This window comes from Dreissena polymorpha, chromosome 12 (assembly GCF_020536995.1).
Source record: "Dreissena polymorpha isolate Duluth1 chromosome 12, UMN_Dpol_1.0, whole genome shotgun sequence".
Classification (NCBI taxonomy): Eukaryota; Metazoa; Mollusca; class Bivalvia; order Myida; family Dreissenidae; genus Dreissena; species Dreissena polymorpha.
Genome location: NC_068366.1, coordinates 50069924 through 50075923, shown reverse-complemented (window position 1 = coordinate 50075923; position 6000 = coordinate 50069924). Strand labels below are relative to the sequence as shown.

Below are 6000 nucleotides of genomic sequence, written 5' to 3'. Positions count from 1 at the left end.
ATATTATTTTTGGTGTGTTTAATAATAGTGTGATCGAAAACAATTACGCATTCAACACGGTATTATTAAAGCTCCATATGTGCAAACATATATGCGCTATTAAAGTTTAAATGGTAAGCTTATAAGTTAAACTGTCCTAATATGTTATTATCAATTTAATACGTTTTCTAACATGAACCTAATACTATGAAATTTATGGAAAAAATGAAATATGTATTTATAACCAAATTTGACAATACAATATAATAAACAAACACTTAAATTGGAAAGTGGGATTAAATAAAAACCAGTATCATATTTTACAATATCAACTAAAATTAAAAAAAAAAAGAAATCATTTCCACCACCTGTGAAAGGTGTGGTCCATTTCAGTGAACTCGCTTTGATACTGAATCAAAGCCCTGAAGGCACTGTAGGGGTTCGCTGTTGTATAAGTTTAGACGCAACTTAGTTTTAAAAATTATATTATAGCTTTTAATATTGCAAGTTTTAAATGAACACAACCCATTCAAATTTATAAAGAGTGTGTCTTAAAGCACAGGTCCAGATGTGTTTTTTTAATCATTAATAGAAAATATAATTTAAGCTTCATTTTGGGAAAACAGGGCTTAATGCATATGCATTAATTGTTATCCCAGTACCAAAGACTCTTTAAGCCCCGTTGAGAAAATATAATTGCAACAAACATGTGTCTCAATTGATGTAAACCGTTTTTTTTTACACATGATAATAACTTCCAGAAGTAAAAAACCCCATGTATCATGTTTAAGCATATACATTTACACATGTTATGTGTGGCTTTTATTGTTGACTTCCGCCAGCAAATAGTTTTGATAAGAATTAAAATCGTAGGATCACTTACTACTTATTCCCATAATTCAATGCTCTGTGATGGCTTTTACAATCTATTCTGTATAAACATACACCTCATCCATCAATATATGGGCTTTTCCCATATGCCCTTTGCATACCAAGTTTATACTACACGATTTATGGAACCGATACTAATTATAAAATGTATCATGACTTTCTGAATTACGAAATGCATTAAGGAAACTTTGTATCAATCTTTTTTCATCCCACATTTTTCTCAACAACAAAATATGTAATTGGCGTCGCACTGAAGTGCGGCGATCAGTATGTAATACGTTTTTGTTTCACTTATGGGAGGAGAAGTTATTTTACGGATCAATGTATATATTTTTGTTGTCAGAATATCTTGCATAGTGGTGATTTTTTGTGTAAATTATTGTAAATAAGTACTGCATTTGTGCCTATTACATTTACTACAACATGTATTGCAAAGCTAATTCTTTTAATTAATAACTGATCACAGGGACTGGGCAAAAATGAAAGATCACAGGGACTGGGCATATACGCGAACCGGTGAAACTTTCTGGTTTTGTATAAAAACAAAACTTCTTTGTTCCACTATCCTAACAACCACCTAGTTACTAATAAAGGCGCTAAAGAGCGCGAAGCGCGACACGTGTTATTAATTGTAATAACGAGTCTTGATAAAGGAAGCAGCCGCTTATCAATGAAGAGCACCATCGCAGCAACCCAGTCTCATTACTATCAAGTCCTCCTACAGTTTTTTTTAAGAACCACATATAGAAGGCCGCAGGCCTGACCCGTAACTTGCCAGTGGTATGGACCCTTTGGTATGAACAATTAACCCCGCTCACTATCCAGCGTTTCAACTTCCGGGTTTACATTTAAACCGAATATTAATAGCTTATTAATATCTTAGTTAGAAGGTGATTTTTCAAGCGGTTCCGTAGTGTAGTGGTTACACGCTCGCTTCACATGTGAGAGGTCCATGGTACAAGCCCCAGTAGAATCAAATTATTTTATTTGTGTTCTATGTTAACTTTTTGTTTTGATGTAGACATTTTAGTTTAAATAAATATGCTGTTTTATTGTAACCATTTTGTGTTTTTATTATGCCCATGAAATATATGTGTGAGAGGGTGGGGTGTTCGTAAACACATTTAAACTTTTACAGTGTTTTCATATCAATGAGTACTCAACCCCTATCGTAAATGAGCAACGTAAGAATAAGTTCAGAATCATCTCCCATTGAAGTTGAGATAAAAAAATGAAATTAAAACAAGAACATTGCTCATTCCAAGCAATAAGATTTCCAACTGTTTACCAATTTATTTATGGTATTTGAATTTACTGAACGTTGCAAGCATTGTCTTCTTAAAAGCTTAATACACATACAATTACAGCACACTACCTAAATCTTAACTCACATTATTGAGTGGAAACTGAGATCTACTTATCAACAGTGAGCTTGATTCCTATATAGCTCCAAATGCAATCCCAACAAATGACTTCATGTAAGTATCCTGTAAGTACACATAATTGCAGAAAAATACCTCTTTCTAGTTTTAAGGCCTTAAACTTGAAATATTTTTCCATTTTGAGTAAAAGTTTAGTTGATTCAGATGAAATATGTTTTCTTTTATTAGTAACAATGCCCTTGACCGCACTGACGCTAATGCGATCCGCCGCTAGATCAGCATGTAGCCCATCTCAATGTTTCACATAAACGGTAGTTCAATTGTCCAGGAAAATCAAAATACAGCTGTTGACATGTTACACCAGGGCATGATTTGTGCCAAAGGATCACCATACAGTGGTACACACCAAATATGAAACCCTGACCCTCGTGGTTTCAGAAAAGAATATTTATGTTTAAAGTTATTTTCTATATAAATGATTCCTGGAGTGACCGATTTTGATCCTCGAACTCTGATGGGCGATACGGTAACGTCACCGAACCGACTACGGCATAGATTCAACCGCGGAGGCGGTGTCTTACCTACTTAATCCCTTAACATCATATTTACACGTTGAAGTGAGTATCTTGACAAAGGGCTTAGTTTTAGAACAATATCGACAAGTATAGACCAAATCTCACGCGGCAAGTTCACATAAGAAGAGAACCCGTAATTCCTGGCAGTTTTTATAAAAAGGCATTTTCCTTTGCTGGTCCAAAGAGCTTAGCTCAGATGATGGGACCAGAGGTACCGGTGCGATCCTGGATTTTATCCAAGAATATTCGCCTTTTATCGCTGATTCAAATATGACAAAGCTGTCAGTCTACAGCAGAAATACCGAGGAATTCACATGTTATTCTACCGAGACAATTCCTGTAAGACTAACCTTATATAACCAAACTTGTCGAAACGGCCTTAAACCAAAGCAAAAACTTACGCGCTCCTCGCTTTGCCGATTTCCGACCAATTTAAAACAAGGATTTTTTGTCATAAATGACTGCAACTTAACGTTTATGGTCGATAATGAATAAATATGACCGCTTCACGATCTTCACCGCAGCTGGCAATTGTGGACCAAACTGACCACAACCGACCATTTCGGACAATACTAACTAAAACTGACCATTCTAGTGGAAGTCGGCCCAAAGAACCTCGTCGGGTAATCTAGATCTAACCATAAAGTTTTAGTCATTTTTAACATGACTTACAAAGGTGTGCGACATTTATCGTTAATATTGCGACATATATCGGCAGTTGAATTTTTTGCGACATTAATCGTTAAAGTTGCGACAAATATCGTCAGTTGGATTTGCGACGTTTATCGTTCCTTGCGACGTTTATAGTCAACGTTGCGACAAATCTCGTAGCCTGCGACATATAACGGCGATGCGACATTTAACGGCGCTACAACTGTTTTTTTTCCACTTGAAGCCACACAGTTCATACATTTGTACGCAATTTTTGATTGACATTTACTTCAAAGACAACTGCAACCATAATTCTGTCTATTACCTTATTATCAAAAGCAAAAGTAAAAAACGCAAAACAGTATTCATTGTATAATCGATAAATACAACTTGTTTTATTTACTTGAGAAAACCATACCGAACTAAAAAAACAACACCATCGAAATGGTAAAATAATAGTCTTTTGAGATGTCTTTGTGTATAATTTTTTCTTTATGTATAATTTGTATATATTTTTATTTTATTTTCTGAAATCTCTCGCTAATAAACGAATTCAGTATAACAGAAGTCTTGTCAGTGTAAATTGTGAACGGTGTTATATCAATTATAATCTCGAGAACCATAGACAATAGTACTTTATGGATGGTTATTTCTATAAATAGATTAATAGTTCAAGGAAGAAAAGTATTTCCGTGATTCTGGTGTGAAAGTCAGTTTTAAGAGCTACAAATCCATAAAATATACACAAGTTTTTTAACTTATAATTTACAATTACATATAAAATTAGAATAATATGTAATATCAACGATAACACACGGCAGAACTGGGCCGGACGTCTACAATCGGCCCTAGCCGCATAATCGCCTTGGGCCAAAGGCCCTCGGGCCGTTATGTTGGCAGCGGGCCGATTATAGACGTCCGGCCTAGCTCTGCCGTGTGTTGTTGTCAAAGTTCTAGTATATAGACCTTGTTCGAAACTAAACTTGTCCATAGGTACAAACAACTTTTTTTACTGTTATGCCCACTTGCGTAAAATTAATTTTCACATAATTACACATTAAAGGTCACTTAGTAATGCCAAAACAAAACTCATCGATTTAGGTTAAATGAATTTGCACACGGATCTATCTATAAAGATTGTTTGATTTGATCTTTACGCGGAAAAATATATAAACAAAACACTTTTGACACTTAAAAAACAACAACAAAATATTGCATCGCTGAATTTTGTACGAGATGTACGAAGAAATTACGAAGTGCGGTGTGATAATAAAAATCGCCGCAGAATAAGTGTTTGGAAATTTAACATGGGCCAGTATCGCGAGGTATAATAGTATAGTTTATATCTCATTGGTACGCCTCGGTCAAAACTGACATGTAAGAAAAGATATATATGTATAAACCGCTTTGTTAATATAAAAAACGGATTCAACAAAACGCACAAATTCTGTTTTGAATTAGAATGTAAGGTCCGAATGTTCATAAATATTTACAACTTACGTTTAATTTGCTATTAAATAATTTTCTAATTCTCTTTATAGATGATTATGTATAAGTTATTAAAATCGTGGTGTAATTCATTATAAAAATAAGTTTGTCATAGAGTCGAACTTGGCGGCGGGGAATGAGATGCTTAATAAGCAAGTCTGAGCCGAAACGTCTAGCGCTGAAGAAATACGATAAACAGCCTTGTTTGATATCAAACAATTGTCGGTAATATTTTCATATTCAATTTGATCACAGCGACAATGTTCTGAAAGATCCTGCAATAATACTATTCAATGTAATATAAACTTAAAACGTACTTACTTTTTGTACTTCAGGCACTACTTCGGTAAGATAACTTAATATTTTTTACCGACGGGATATTTTATAATATACTCGAAGTACGTCATATCTGGGATCCCGCTTACATGTGGTTGGAATTCTTCGAATGGGTGCGATCCCGACGTGTGGCGTTTTATGTTTCATTGTTTAAATGTAATGACTCTTCCATAAACACGCCGGTATGCGGATACTTTGATAACAGATGACACTTCGATACCAGATAACAACAAAAGCCACGCGCGAGAGGTGAGTTCTTCAGCTTTTTTACATTTATGTTCTGTTCATTTGGTTTTCAGACACGTAACATTGTATGGTCGATTAATGGTATAGTACTTCGTATTGCGGAGTAAAAAAATCGTGGAAAAAAACAGTGGATTATAATAAAAAAGATAAAATTCCATCGATAATTATTATGAATTCGATGATCAGTACGTATTTCAACAAAATCAAAATACTTGAAATAAAGCAAGAACGTGCCAACTAATCGAAATAAAAGATCAATATGTCCATTAATGTTACAACATTTTAAATTTTAGTTCATTAACGTATTTGAGGAAATTCAAATGTTTTAAGTTTTCATGGGCACTTGTTTTATCGATCACCTCAACGACAATGGCACTTTTTACCAGACACAACACACTCAATTTAGTGAATCCGAAATGCAGAATTCGCTGTGGTATACTGTTATAGTAAGC

General features: G+C 34.5%; 1 protein-coding gene across 3 annotated transcripts in view; it reads right to left on the bottom strand.

The window, feature by feature from the left end:
* LOC127852338 (oxygen-dependent coproporphyrinogen-III oxidase-like) overlaps positions 1-6000 on the bottom strand; it is a 50982-nt gene that overhangs the window by 20662 nt on the left and 24320 nt on the right. The window contains exon 1 of one of the 3 annotated variants that reach the window (XM_052386280.1): positions 5288-5436. The exons of 1 other annotated variant lie outside the window; for it this stretch is intronic. The gene's annotated coding sequence lies outside the window, so the exon portion shown is untranslated. Of the gene's footprint in view, positions 1-5287; positions 5437-6000 lie in introns of those variants that run through there. One more of the 3 variants, XM_052386282.1, reaches the window with a different exon arrangement.